The following is a 15,005-nucleotide window of genomic DNA, read 5'->3' as shown; positions in this document are numbered from 1 at the left end:
ATAGCTTAAACCCCCCCCAGTTATCCCCGATTCTTTCCCTCAATGCAATCCTATGGGCGAAAAGCCGAAAACGCAGTTTGAGCCGCGCGGTTGACCCGATTTTCACAAAAATATAGCCCGCGACCCGTACGATGCAGAAAGTTGAGAGTGGTCTCAAAATGACCCCCATCCACGACTCTCTGTGCACAAGAATTTCCAGAACGATAGCTTAAACCCCCCCCCCCCAGTTATCCCCGATTCTTTCCCTCAATGCAATCCTATGGGCGAAAAGCCGAAAACGCAGTTTGAGCCGCGCGGTTGACCCGATTTTCACAAAAATATAGCCCGCGACCCAGACAACGCAGAGAGGTGAGAGTGGTCTCAAAATGACCCCCATCCACGACTCTCTGTGCACAAGAATTTCCAGAATGATAGCTTCAAAAACAACGTAGTTATGCGCGATTATTTGCCGCAATGCAATCCTATGGCGAAATGTTTTCAAGATGGCGACCGGAGCGCTCCGCCTGAACTCGGAGCTCCGAAAAATGGGCGCTTCTCTTCGCCTTGCTTCTAGGGGGTCCGCGGTCCGCTCCTACTCCGCCTCTGGGTAAGGCGGAGCAGGCCAATCCGCTACTGCTTCTACGCTCCTAATCGGAGCGGAGCACATCCCTAGGAGAAATAGCCTTAATGGTTCATTCATAAATTTGGATGGGGCAGACCCTAGCTGGGATTCATGATTATATTCATGTGGATAGGTCCCATACAAATCCTGGATCATCTGTAGGAAGGAAATCCACTTTATAAAGTGGATCCTGGTTCTTTGATTAATGTCAGGACAAAGAGCTCAGGAATTCAGTAACCTGAATACAGGTAAGTCTCAGTTTTGCTAAAGATGTGCTATTGATCTGCATGCACAAATCAAAGATACAGGGGAAACCACCAGCTCTTTTGAGCTCTGGGGCAATAACAAAATGTTTGATGTAATAAACAGATATAGGAAATGTTGTAGAATTAAAAGAAGTATTTCACTTCTCTTTATCCTTGTAAGGTAAAGGTTTTCAAACTTGTTTGTGATGGAAGAGCTGAAGAAAAGTATGAAGATAGGCATAGAAAATGCAGTTGAGGTCTCTTGCATAAATTCTAGACAGTTATTAACAAATGCATGGACACATTCACGTTGAGAACCTTTGTCTCTCAAAGCTCATGTACTGTTATGATTGAAGAGTGGGACTTGTAAGATAAATTGTCTCCAGTACACTTATTCCATCAACAATGTCCGCCTAGCCCCTGCTTTCAAGGTAGATGTAGGCCAGCCATCATTCATTCACCATCAGGCCCCTCTCTCCATCATGAAAATAATAATAATAATAATAATAATAATAATAATAATAATAATAATAATAATAATATAATTTAGATACAGGGTTGTTGTAAGTTTTGCTGACACCATGCAGGTGAAGAAGTTTGAATACTTGAAACTGCTAGATAAATGTTAGAATTATTGTCTCTTCCCTCTTCCCTCCACATCTCTTTTAGCTCATATATGGCTCTGCTCCAGTCATGAATGACAAAACCCCAGATCTTTCTTTCTACAACATGGGCCCTCAGGAAGCCCTTCAGTATGAGGGGATTGTCTCTTTGCTTCTGCATTTTGGATGGACATGGATTGGGGTAATTGTTATGGATAACGACAGTGGAGAAAGATTTGTGCAAAGTGTACTTCCAGTGTTTTCCAAAAATGGCATCTGTTTTGCCTTCATAGAGAGAAGTCCTGTGTTAACTTTTGTAACTGAAATTGAAGGCATGTTGCAACAGGGAGCCAAAATACATGATAGAATTATGGGCACCAAAGCCAACGTATTGGTGGCCTATGGAGAATCTTATTCTGTTGTATTTTTGAGATGGTTGCCTTATCTATCAGAAAAAGAACATGTGACAAAGAAACCTAAAGGTAAAGTGTGGGTAATGACAGCTCAGATGGAATTCACGTCAGTGGTCTACCAAAGGACTTGGGATACAGAAATAATCAATGGTGCTCTGTCCTTCACAATTAACTCCAAAGATCTAGCAGGATTCAAGTCATTCGCTGAAAGCAGAAACCCTTCCATCACAAAAGGAGATGGTTTTATCAGAGATTTCTGGGAACAGGCATTTGGCTGTGTATTCCCAAGTACAGTTGAAGGCAAAATAGATGGACATATTTGCTCTGGTGAAGAGAAGCTGGAAAGCCTTCCTGGACCTTTTTTTGAAATGAGCATGACTGGCCACAGCTACAGTATCTACAATGCTGTCTATACTTTGGCCCATGCTTTACATGTCATGTCCTCATCTAGACACAAACCTAGGTTGATGATGGAGACAGGGAGGCTGACACTTCAGGATCAACACTTGTGGCAGGTATTGACCGAAACCTTCTCTTAGTTCATCATATGTTGGATACTAAAATAGACCCCAATATCTTTGAACTCTTCTTGTACAAATTGCCATCTTCCTTCTTCCTCCATCTTCTTCCCTCTTGTAGAAATGACAAAATACTCTCTAATTTAAGCAGCCTCCTCTGCTTTCATTTTTTTGTGGTCTGTGGACTTTATTCATTACAGTCCACACCACCCAATAGATGCAGATCCCTTGGCTGTTTGTGCACTGTTTTAATCTCCCTGATATGTGTAGTAACTTCTTCTGAAACCCCTGGGTTATAAAGAGTCGGCATGATTCTTCTCCCACCTGAAAACCATCAATGCCATTCTTGACCTGTTGACGTTGACCTTAGTCTGAAAGATCCAACTTCAACCTTTTCTAAACTTTTGCCTTTTCTTTTAATTCTAGCTCCATTACTTTTTGAGAGGTGTCTCATTTAATAACAGTGCAGGGGACAAGATTTCCTTTAACCAGAAGCAGGAGTTAGACACTGGATTTGATATTATCAACTGGATTGTTTCCTCCAACCAATCGTCTCATAAAGTGAAAGTTGGGAGAGTGGATCCACAGGCTAGTTCAGACCAAGTATTTAGAATCAACGAAGGTGCTATAACATGGCACAGTTGGTTTAACCAGGTAGGTTCCAGGTAGGATTGTGAGCAGTTTGGGGGAGACTTCCAATTTTGAATTTGCAATGAGTCACAGTTCTGAGGTGTAACTTGAGTTTCAGTGGCCAGTGATGAGCTGCTGTTATGCAGGTTCCTGGCCTCTTGAATGTATTGATTAATTGGGCAAAATTTAAAATATAGTTGATGTATGTTTTGAATATATGCAAAATCAAAATAAAATATCCCTGCTATTCATCAAATCCCACCCAAAGTGCCATTTATATATGTCTACCTTATGCTTCTTTTGGTAATGTCTAATTGAAGTGGACTTGTGATCTGATGCAATTGGCAGTTTGGTGGTTCAGTGGTAGGGGAATACATAATGAGATGATGCCAAATCATGCATTTGCTTCATCTAGATGTTGTAAGCAAGAGATGTGGCTTGGCAGTAGCCATGTGCCAGATAAAGAAGCAATTAAATATTGTAGAAGAGCTATATAATAAAGAACTAAGTAAAACACACACACACACTTTAGAAACAAAAGCACTATTACTGACAAATATAGTGTTTATATATTAGATGTGAATATGAAAATGCCCCAGAAGTATAATGATTCTAAGCATTTATTCTCACCATTCCCCTGTTTCATTTATCAACTAGGTTCAGCCTCTTTCTATATGTAGTGAGAGTTGCCATCCTGGTTCTAGAAAGAATGTGAAAGAAGGGGAGCCATTTTGCTGCTATGATTGCATCCCATGTCCAGAAGGGAAGATTTCAAACGAGAAGGGTAAGATATACACTACATAGAGTTACCAAACAGGTTGACTGTAATCCAGTGGAACATGCATATACAATGGTGCACACATCAGGGATATCCATCTTTAATTTTTGAAATATGATGGAAATTTTGTAGTTATTAGTTGCATGGGAAGATTCTGAAGAAGAAAGTATCTGGTGTGCCATTTGCTTTTGCTAATTCTAAACAAATCCAAGCAATCAAAATTGGAACATATACTGAATAGCCAGATGTTGGATGGTTCTGCTCACATCTAAAAAGAGAAGACACTTGCTACCAATAGGGTTGAGATTTTCCTTCCACCTTCCTGGACAGGGTTGCTCCTTGATTCTATTTATGTGTTTATTTTCACTTGCACAAAACCAGGGGGGAAAAAAACTTTAATAAAAATATTGATCAAACCATCAGATACAGTTTGTTTATACTAGTGGTATTTGTTTATACTAGTGCTCCCATGGCAGAGACACCTCAGAAGGATGCCATCATTGATGGTATTGACAATCACTGAGTGGTCCAACAGAATCAATAGCAACAAATTCCCTTTGTCCAATTCCTGGTATAAATCATCCAGCAAGGGGATCAAAGCAGTCTCTGTCCAATAATCAGGATTAAAGCCAGATTGAAATTAATCTAAGGCCATAGCTAGATGGGGCGAAATCTCAGGGTGATCCACGGGATCATCCCTGTGCATTCAGATGACACACAGGGGATCCCGGAATCAGGGAAGGATGATCCCACCTTTGCTGCAGGATCTTGCCCTCCCTTTTAGGCCCAGTTTTTCCATGGTCTCGGGCTGAGCCTGAGACCACGGAACATGTGACTGGGCGCCACGGTTTGTCACGGCTCCTCATGATTCCTCACGAGGAGCCAGGACACACGCAAGGGCGCAGCGCTCCTCAGGAGCATTTGCCCATTGGAGCTGGGGTGAGGGGAGCAGGGGAAGTATTTTTTTTTTAAAAAAAATAACTTAGCTTTTGCGCACAAGCGTTCATGCACTGCTGGCCCTTTAACTGAAAAAAATGGCAGTTGTGATGCCTCTCCATCTGAGGTTATTGCACACCGCATGTAAACAGAGGGGAATCTCATGATAAAACCATTGCGAGAACTTCACCCCTCCATCGTGGACTAAGAGGTAGGTCTAGCTAAGGCCTAAATCATCTCCATCATCCAGAAATCCTTGGAGAAATCCCTGGAAATCCTCATCTTCTCATTGTCATTCCTCTGCCAGCGTATCAGCATCCTGCCAGTTCACACTTAAGAGATTAGCATTGCAACTGCATTTCTAAGAAACAATAACTGCAATTCAGGTCTGGAAACACACACGAGAGAGAGAGAGAGAGAGAGAGAGAGAGTGAGACGGCATCTTTGGACAACTCGCTAAACCATGGTTAGGCTGCTAACTCATTTGCAGCAATTGGTTAATGAATGTGTTTGAACAGTGGTTACATAGCTACCATAGTTAGGAATGTTTCACATGACATGCTAAGCCATAATGTTTAGCTCAAAATGGTTAACTACTATGGCTTAGTGTGTCATCTGAACAGGGTCAGAGAGAGAGACAGACAGACAGACAGACAGACAGACAGACACACACACACACACACAGAGAGAGAGAGAGAGAGAGAGAGAACTACTCAAAAACACTAGGATGAAGCTGTTTGACATAAACATTAACCAAATTATCTGTAAAATGTGAGTGAATTGAAGTTTGCAGTTCAAGGGAAGTGCGGAAGAAAACAATGTTCTGGGAACAAGAAAAGTCCCATGCTGTTTGGGAATTATCCTTATTTCCGATGGTATTACCTTCAGTTTTGAAAGGGCCAAAATATTATTAAAACTGTATATTTAAATTGCTTTGTAAATTTGTTTTAAAATTACACTGCTTTGGGGCCGCAAGTTTCAAGGTGGAGTACAAGTTTAAGAAAGAATAGATGAAAGAAAGATTCTGCAATTTCAGCTGAGAAAACATGGCCTTGTAGGTATATGCAAAGTGGCTACTACAAACCCCTATATTTTTTAAAAAGCTCCATATCTACCAGTGAGTAATCCTTAATATTATCCCATACAGCAAATGGGATAGGAATTCACATCAGGGTGCCCAACCATTCTTGAACTTTTCAGAGCAGAATGAAGGTGGACAAAGCCCCATGGAGCATGTTCACTAGCTCAATCCTTCATATACTCCTGTCCTGATTCATGCTGCTATTTGCTATCCTCATCCAGAAGGGAAAAGAACCATGTTGGAGAAAAGTGTCGAAATAGTAGGTGGTGGAGGCCCGGCTTCTCCTGTTTCCAAAACTTGAATAAGGATGTTGCCAGGATAGGAATGCAAATAACTATCCCCCCCATAGGAGAATCATGGGATATCATTTACAGCCAATAATGAGTAGCATCTTTAACAGACATTGAAAGACAGTATGGGCAACCTTCTTTGGGTTCATCTACACCAAGCAGGATATTCCACTATGAAAGTGGTATATAAAAGCCAAGAGCCACACCAAGCAGCATATAGAAGTATGAAAATGGTATATAGTATATCTCAATGGGCTCCAAAAGTTGTCATTGTACCACTATAAAGCAGTAGTGTGGCTCCTGCCTTTTATATACCGCTTTCATACCACTTTCATAGTGGAATATCCTGCTTGGTGTAGATGAGCCCCTTGTCTCCTTGTACGTTCACCCCTTCCTAAGCTGTTGGTTTTTGTTTATTTCTTTGTTTTGAGGAAGGGATCAATATAGCATTCTAACACGGCTTTTCTTGTTGAACATTCTGTTGAGATTTTCAGAATATTCAAAGAAATGACTCAAAAGGATCAATTCATCTGCAGAGTGAGATCATGAGTCTGCTCATTCCTCTCTAGTCTGCCACCACTTTTTCACAGGATTACAAATGCATTGATACTCCAATCTGAGTAGGAAAGGCAGGAATGAATGAAAATTAGTTGAACTTAGTAAACATTAAATGCAATAGGGCAGGTTTATCATGTTTTACCCTGTCCAAATTATTCCAATAAGAACATTGTATGAATCCAAGCTGTTATCTGTTTGGCATAGCAATTTTGTGTGATTAAAGCGGTGTCTTTACATTTCAGACATGAATGACTGCTATAAATGCACAGAGGAAAAATATCCCAACAAAAACCATGATTTTTGTATTCCAAAGGTTGTAACCTTCCTGTCTTATGAAGAACCATTTGGTATAAGTTTAGTGTGTTGTGCTCTATCCTTTACTGTAGCCACAATTCTGGTGATAGGAACATTTATGAAAAATCATGATACTCCCATTGTCAAAGCCAACAACCGGAACCTCACTTACACTCTCCTCATCTCCCTCCTGCTCTGCTTCCTTTGTGCCTTGCTATTCATTGGCCGACCTCAGAAAGTGATGTGCCTCCTCCGACAAACTGCCTTTGCCATCATCTTCTCAGTGGCTGTTTCTTGTGTTCTGGCGAAAACCATCACAGTGGTTCTGGCTTTCATGGCCACCAAACCAGGATCCAGGATAAGGAAATGGGTGGGGAAAAGGCTGGCCTACTCCATTGTTCTTTCCTGCTCTCTTATACAAGCAGGCATCTGCTCTATGTGGTTGTCAACTAGTCCTCCATTCCCAGATGCTGATATGCAATCAACTGAAGAACTTTTTTTGGAATGTGATGAGGGATCTGTGGTCATGTTTTACTGTGTCTTGGGCTATATGGGATTCCTGGCTATTACAAGCTTCACTGTGGCTTTCTTTGCCCGGAAGCTGCCTGACAGTTTCAATGAAGCCAAGTTCATCACTTTCAGCATGCTGGTGTTTTGTAGTGTTTGGTTGTCCTTTGTTCCGACCTACCTGAGCACCAAAGGAAAATACTAGGGATGTGCTCCGCTCCGATTAGGAGCGTAGAAGCAGTAGCGGATTGGCCTGCTCCGCCTTACCCAGAGGCGGAGTAGGAGCGGACCGCGGACCCCCTAGAAGCAAGGCGAAGAGAAGCGACCATTTTTCGGAGCTCCGAGTTCAGTCGGAGCGCTCCGGTCGCCATCTTGAAAACATTTCGCCATAGGATTGCATTGCGGCAAATAATCGCGCATAACTACATTGTTTTTGAAGCTATCGTTCTGGAAATTCTTGTGCACAGAGAGTCGTGGATGGGGGTCATTTTGAGACCACTCTCACCTCTCTGCGTGCTGTGGTTCACGTGCAATAATTTTTTAAAAATCGGGTCAACCGCGGGGCTCAAACGGCGTTTCGGCTTTTCGCCCATAGGATTGCATTGAGGGAAAGAATCGGGGATAACTGGGGGGGGGGGTTTAAGCTATCGTTCTGAAAATTCTTGTGCACAGAGAGTCGTGGATGGGGGTCATTTTGAGACCACTCTCAACTTTCTGCGTGCTGTGGTTCACGTGCAATATTTTTTAAAAAATCGGGTCAACCGCGGGGCTCAAACGGCGTTTCGGCTTTTCGCCCATAGGATTGCATTGAGGGAAAGAATCGGGGATAACTGGGGGGGGGTTTAAGCTATCGTTCTGAAAATTCTTGTGCACAGAGAGTCGTGGATGGGGGTCATTTTGAGACCACTCTCAACTTTCTGCATCGTACGGGTCGCGGGCTAGAAGTTTTTAAAAAATCGGCGGGAAAAATACCTTTTTCAAAGGGCTGAGGGGCAGAGTCAGCTCCCGGTCATGATGATCCCAAAGTTGGAGGAGGGCATAGGCAAAACAGGTAACTTGGGATTCTGGGAAACTTCTCTTTCTTCATCTGAACGGGCTTTTCCCCGTGTTTTTTAACACAGTAGCCCCACCAAATGCACAAACACAACCTGAAATCATATACTAAGCCAAGAATAAGAGATAGAAAACACAGCACTGCTCCCCACCCTAACCTTGGTGAACAACTGAATCGATGTGGTGCAAGGGGATGAGCTCCCCTAGGGCATCTCATCGTGGACGTGCCCCCACTCTCTCCTGCACTGGAAGGCCATAGAGCCTTCCAAAGAGAGTAAAACGGTGGAGCAATGCCTATCATGAGTTGAAGTGAATGGTCACTTTTCAGTGGTGGAGCAATGCCTGTTATGAGTTGAAGTGAGCGTTTTACTTCTTCTCAGAGCTGTTGGTGGCTGTCTTGAACTGGCAGCTACTTCCCCCTCCCCCGGGCACGTCCCCCTATTGCTGGTAAAAGACAGATATAGCCTTTTTTTTTTAATTCTTCTTGCTGTTTATTGAGCAACACTGCTGCTTTTAATTCCACCCCTCCTTTGTTTATTGATTGATTTATTCCATTTTATATGCATTACTGGCTTATCCTTGGCTCCCTTCCTTATGCCCCCAGAAATGCCAGCTGCATGCCTGCCTGCCTTCCCTCCCTCCTCCCCTGCCCACCTCGCAGGGATGTTGTGTGTGGGGTGCCCGATTTTCAAAAATTCGCCAAAAATCAGGGGATGATGGGATTGCCTTGAAACTTGGCGTGTGTGTGTATACGCCCATGAGGTGTCATGGTGCCAAACGTGAGGTTTCTAACTTCAACGGAAAAAAAGTTGTTTACTTTTTTAGCTTTCAATGCAACCCTATGGGGGGGCAAAAACGGAGCTCCGGATCCGGATCCGGAGCTCCGAGCGGAGCGGAGCGGAAGTGGGCGGAGCGGGGGCGGGGCGGAGCGACCCGCTCCGAAAAATGGCGGATCTGCAAGTGAAGCGGAGCGGGGGGTCCGTGCACACCCCTAGAAAATACATGGTAGCTGTGGAGATCTTCTCTATCTTAGCCTCCGGTGCTGGTCTGCTATGTTGCATCTTTCCTCCCAAATGTTACATTATGGTGTTCAGGCCTGATCTAAACAACAGGGACCAGCTTATACGGAAAAAACATTGACAAATGTAAAGGTCTTTGAACTTTGCTAGAGTTTGCAAACATCAAAGTCAATGCATTTAGGATTCCCAATGTTGTAAAACAAATTTTGTGTGTGTATTCATTTTTACCAAATTGGGTATTAATGTAAACTTTATTAAATGTAATTTACAGAATTGGATAAGAGTTTAAGAAGAGGCATTCACTCTAGGAGATTGGAGGGGAATACACACCATCCCCAAATACACTATTAGAAGTCATGGTTACTATTAGGTGGTCATATCAGGTGATCATATTCCAAGTAGAATTTATATCAGCAGCATCCAACCTGGTGTCCACCAGTCATGTTGGACAACAAATAATGTCATCTTCAGCCAATATGACCAATGGCTTGTTATGTGCAGATGATATAGCATGAGCTGGAATAGGTCAATCATGGCAATCTGTGACTTTTAAATCCATTTGCTATGTCCAGCAAAAGCACCCTTGGTTCTGGCAAGTGTTCCTGTAGAGAACAACTGTAAGGAAAGTAGGGCTGTGCATGGATCCTGCAACACACTTTGGAGGCTGATTTGGGGCTTCTGAAGTATTAGTAAATATTAAAGGGGATTTTAATTTTTGTGAACCGCCCAGAGAGCTTCGGCTATTGGGCGGTATAGAAATGTAATAATAAATAAATAAATAAATAAATAAATAAATAAATAAATGGGTTTCAAATACAAAGTTTATCCATATGACAACTTCCTTCCAAAAGGAGCAACTATTGGCCATTTCCAAAAACATAACACAATTAAAAGAAATGTTAGCTGTATTAAACCTCCAACAATTACCCAAGTTAGACAAACCTTTTTAAAAGAAATGTTGTGGCATCCAATAGAACCAAAATGAGATTTTCTGCTGAATAAGATGCATATCAGATACAGACACCAAAGTGGCAATCCATTGATTAGGGAAACTAGGACAATCCAATTCCATACTTGCTTAAAACTCTGTGTATCATATCTATTCACAGATAGTAAGTATTATGGGTTGATGTAACTGATTATTTGCAATAACAAAGGCTGTGAAAGCAGCAGAATCAAATCTATATTTTAATGAATCTTGGAGTTGCAAGTATTGCCATTCAGCTATAGCAGGCAAATAAGGGAATTTCAGCAGGTGTCAATTGAAGAGGGTGGGATTCCCTCTTCATCACAACAGTTAAAGCTGCAGAAGCCCTGCCCTCTTTTGTATCTGGCCACTCTACTATAGCTAGTGTAGCTTTAACTGTTGTGATGAAGAGGGAATTTCACCCTCTTCAATTGATACCTGCTGAAATTCCCTTTTCTACATTACTGTTAAAGATACAGGAGCCCTGTCCTCCTTTTTATATGGTCACTCTAAATAAATAAACAAGATAATCACCATAGAGGATAATTTTGAATTCTAAACCAGCATGCAATGAACCATGAATATCACTGTTCTGTCTAATAGCACAGGCCAGGGGTTCCAAACACAAATTGAACGTAAAAGGAGAAAGAAGGCATCCTTATCTGGTGCCCTGTCTAAGGGCTCATCTACACCAAGCAGGATATTCCACTATGAAAGAGGTATATAAAACGAAGGAGCCACACCAAGCAGGGAATACCAGTATGAAAGTGGTGTATAGTATGTCTCAATGGGCCCCAACAGTTGTCAGTGCACTTCAGTACTTCTATAAAGCAGTAGTATGGCTTCTGCCTTTTATATACCACTTTCATAGTGGAATATCCTGCTTGGTGTAGACGAGCCCCATGTAGATAAAAAGCTGAAATTGAACTCTTGGTAATAACTTCAGGACTTGGGATGAGTATAGAATTTTAACCCATTTCAAAAATTCTATAGGAAAGCCAAACTTAGTCAATGTAATAGAAATTGTTTTCCTATGAATTTTGTCAACAGCCTTTTCTGCATTCAAAGAAACAATGGCTACCTGGCAAGTTCTTTCAGAATATAGCTTGACCAGTTCAGTAACTTATCTAAGTTTATCAGACCCCTGTCTGTTTTTAATAAATCCCACCTGGTCAGGTCCAACCAGCGTTGCAATAACTTGCTGCAATGTATTGACCAAAATTGCTGTTATTAATTTAGGATCTACATTAATTATCTATTGTAGCTCCAATAGATAAGACAATCAGTAAAATAAAGGTTCTGTGATGTTAAATGGAAATCAGGGGTGGTGGTGTTCTGACCTTAATAAAATCAGCAGGTTTTCTACCAATCTTCCTGAAAATGCCATGTCAGAAAGAAATGCCTATTTTGCTGTATATAAATTTCAGGAAAATTGATTAAAAATTGGGGGAGAAAGGACAGTTAACAGAAAAACAACCACCACCTCAGTCATACAAAAGTGTTCCAGAAAATATGTGTTGGGAACTTTTTGTGCCCATAATTTGTGAAAGGAATGTAGGTCCCATATTTTAAAGATTGATGGTTTTTTATTCCCTTTCTATTTTAGTTGGTGGAATGGAATTTCTTTTCTTTCTTTATTTTTTTAAAAATAATTCACTTATTATATGTGTTATGGTATTATATGGGAGTTTATAACACAATGCTTGGAATTTTGAGGGTGGGGGGGAGTGAAGTAACTGCCATGTGGAGTAAAAGCCGCAGCAGCAGCTGGGAACAGTGTGTGTGTTTGTGTGTGTGTGCGTGTGCCTACAAGCAATTCCCACAGTGTGACTGGACCCTACCACTTCTGTTTATTAGTGTGTATTCCCTCCCATTCCCCTTCTTCCTCTGCTCCCCCCTTTCGCCTTAACTGTTTGTGTTACTAAGGTCCTTTTTAGGTTCAAGAGCTGGGAAAAGAGGGCTTGGAAAAAAGCTATGGAAGTTCTTAGTGCATTGCTAATACATACTGTATGTCAAGGTCAGCACATCACCATCTGGATCACAACAATGGCACTTTCTCTCAGAGGTTTCAGGACAATGAGAGCAGTGCACCTAACCTAAGAATAAGTCTTAGGCCATAGCTAGATCTAAGGTTTATCCCAAGATTGTCCTGGGGTCAAACCTGTTCATCTAAGTGCCACACAGGGCATCCAGCGCTCAGGCAGGGATGAATCCAGGATGATCCTGGGATAAACCTTAGGTCTAGCTACGGCCCAAGTCTTTATATTCAGTGCACAAAATATGTGATGGGCAAAATTTTCATTCATGTTTATTATAGGGCTGAAAGCTATGTGGATGGTGTTGGTTGTTAGTTTGCTACTACAGCTTCATTTGCATGATAGCTTCAGTAGAATAGACTCCATGTGAAAATTCCAGTGAACAGGGAAATATGAGACTTAGGTCCACTATTCTGTCACTAACAGCCTTCCAGCTCCAAGATGGCGGTGAAGCAGCAACTAACCACATCATAGGATACCATTACATGTTCATGTGCCTTAAAAGCTGAAGAATTCCCAGGAGTTTTGGAGTTTGAATGAACATTGGAAGCCAACAAAACACATTAAACAGAAAGGTGTTTTTGTTGTTGTTTGCTCATTTAATTCATTGTTATATGTTGCTAATGACCCAATTCCCCAACTCCGCATTCCCTACATAAGATGTTACATGTTGAATTCAGATGAAATTAGTCATGATGTAGTTCCACTGATATCAATAGAATTTAAGTTGGTCATTACACTGAATGCTGATGAGCATAGGTGGTCTGAGGAAGTCATGGACTGCTTGATCCACCTTCATGGTGGGCACATGATGAAAAACATGGATCAGGGAATGGTTAATCCAGCATTATAAATGAGGGTTGTATCACCAGATGGGGAAAAAATGGGATACTATCAGAAGTGACCTGAAGTTAGGTGGTGGAGGAATAAAACTGATGTCAAATTATGTATCAGTTTAAATGTATAGTTTGGAGGTTAAATGAGTAAAATTATGACAGCCTTAACTCTACTGTTCATCCAAATTATTGAGAAGTAACATGGTGGTTGTATAGGCATCCAACATTATTAAGTAGTACTTATGCCATCAGCAATTCAGCCCTGTAGTGTAAATACTGCTTCATGCAGCACTTGAACTTTTTAGAAAAGAGAATGGGACTGGATGAAATGTTTGCTATGTAGTTGCCAATCTCATGTTTACTTTTCATTTAGGGAACAGAAGCCTTAAGAGGAGCACAATCTAGATACTGTGCCACCATGCCATTAGACCATTCTCCCCATTAGGAGCAAGTATGAGTTGGTGGTGAATGATCTTCAGCAGGAAAACAGGAAGGGCAACAGTCAAACAGTTTAAACCCTGGCCTGCTGTTTGCAATATGAAAAGTACTGGATTGAACTAGGATGATTGTATGGAAAGGAGGACAGGGCTCCTGTATCTTTAACAGTTGTGTAAAAATGGGAATTTCAGCAGACGTCCTTTGTATGCATGCAGCACCTGGTGAAATTCCCTCTTCATCACAACAGTTAAACCTGCAGGAGCCCTGCCCTCTTTTGTGTCTGGTCATTCTAGTATAGCTCCAGGAGCTTTAACTGTTATGATGAAGAGGGAATTTCACCAGGTGCTTCATGCATAAAAAGCACACCTGTTGAAATTCCCTTTTCTATATAACTGTTAAAGATACAGGAGCCCAGTCCTCCTTTCCAGATAGAACAGAATGAGCAGATAATTGAAATGAGTGTACACAAAAAGGTATTACAGGGACGGAGGAGCAAGGAAGTAAAAAAAAAAAAGGCATTGCTGTATCGTTTGGAAGAGTTTGAGGCATATATGAGGCTGTACAGGGTTAATTATGTTCCCACAGACAACAACTATGCTGGTCATATTTTCATGCTGGCCATTTCCATAAGCAAAAATGTTCATTATTATTTCTATTTAGGTCAGGGCAAAGGACTTGCATTTCTGGAATCATTTTCAGCACCTCATTCCAAACACAAGGACACCTTGTGTTATGCTATCCTCGAAATGTATACTCAGAAGTATGTCTAATTGAGCTCAAGGGGGCTTACTCGCAAGTAAGCAAGGATGGATTTGCAGCATAAGTGGAAGGGAGTGCAGTTTTCAAAAGTGATAAACATGTTTCCTTAAGGTACTACTAGAGAACCTACAATTTTGAATTAATTATTGCTATGCCCAGTAATTACCAAGACAGCCACATGAGTACTAAAAACACACACCAAATACTACAGTCAATGATATATATATTTATAAAAAATACCCTGTATCATTCAGAGCTTGGGCTAGGAACTTGGAATAAAGAAGTTGCACAGGTCTGATCTCTAATTTTCTCGTTTCATTCCATAAGATTAGTGTCTATTTGTAGGCTGAGCAACAATAATGGATCATCTAATCAAAGTATTATAGTTGTAAAAAGGAGGCCATGTGTATAGAGGAAAGGTTTGAATTCATGTGTTCATGGAAA

The 15,005-nt window shown here is 41.4% G+C and overlaps 1 pseudogene; it reads left to right on the top strand.

Annotated features, from left to right (window-relative positions):
* Positions 1–1,539: 1,539 nt before the first annotated feature.
* LOC134405549 (vomeronasal type-2 receptor 26-like) lies at positions 1,540–9,646 on the top strand (annotated as a pseudogene).
* Positions 9,647–15,005: the final 5,359 nt, after the last annotated feature.

This window comes from Elgaria multicarinata, chromosome 11, assembly GCF_023053635.1.
Source record: "Elgaria multicarinata webbii isolate HBS135686 ecotype San Diego chromosome 11, rElgMul1.1.pri, whole genome shotgun sequence".
Taxonomy (NCBI): domain Eukaryota; kingdom Metazoa; phylum Chordata; class Lepidosauria; order Squamata; family Anguidae; genus Elgaria; species Elgaria multicarinata.
This window is presented reverse-complemented; position numbering and strand designations above follow the sequence as displayed.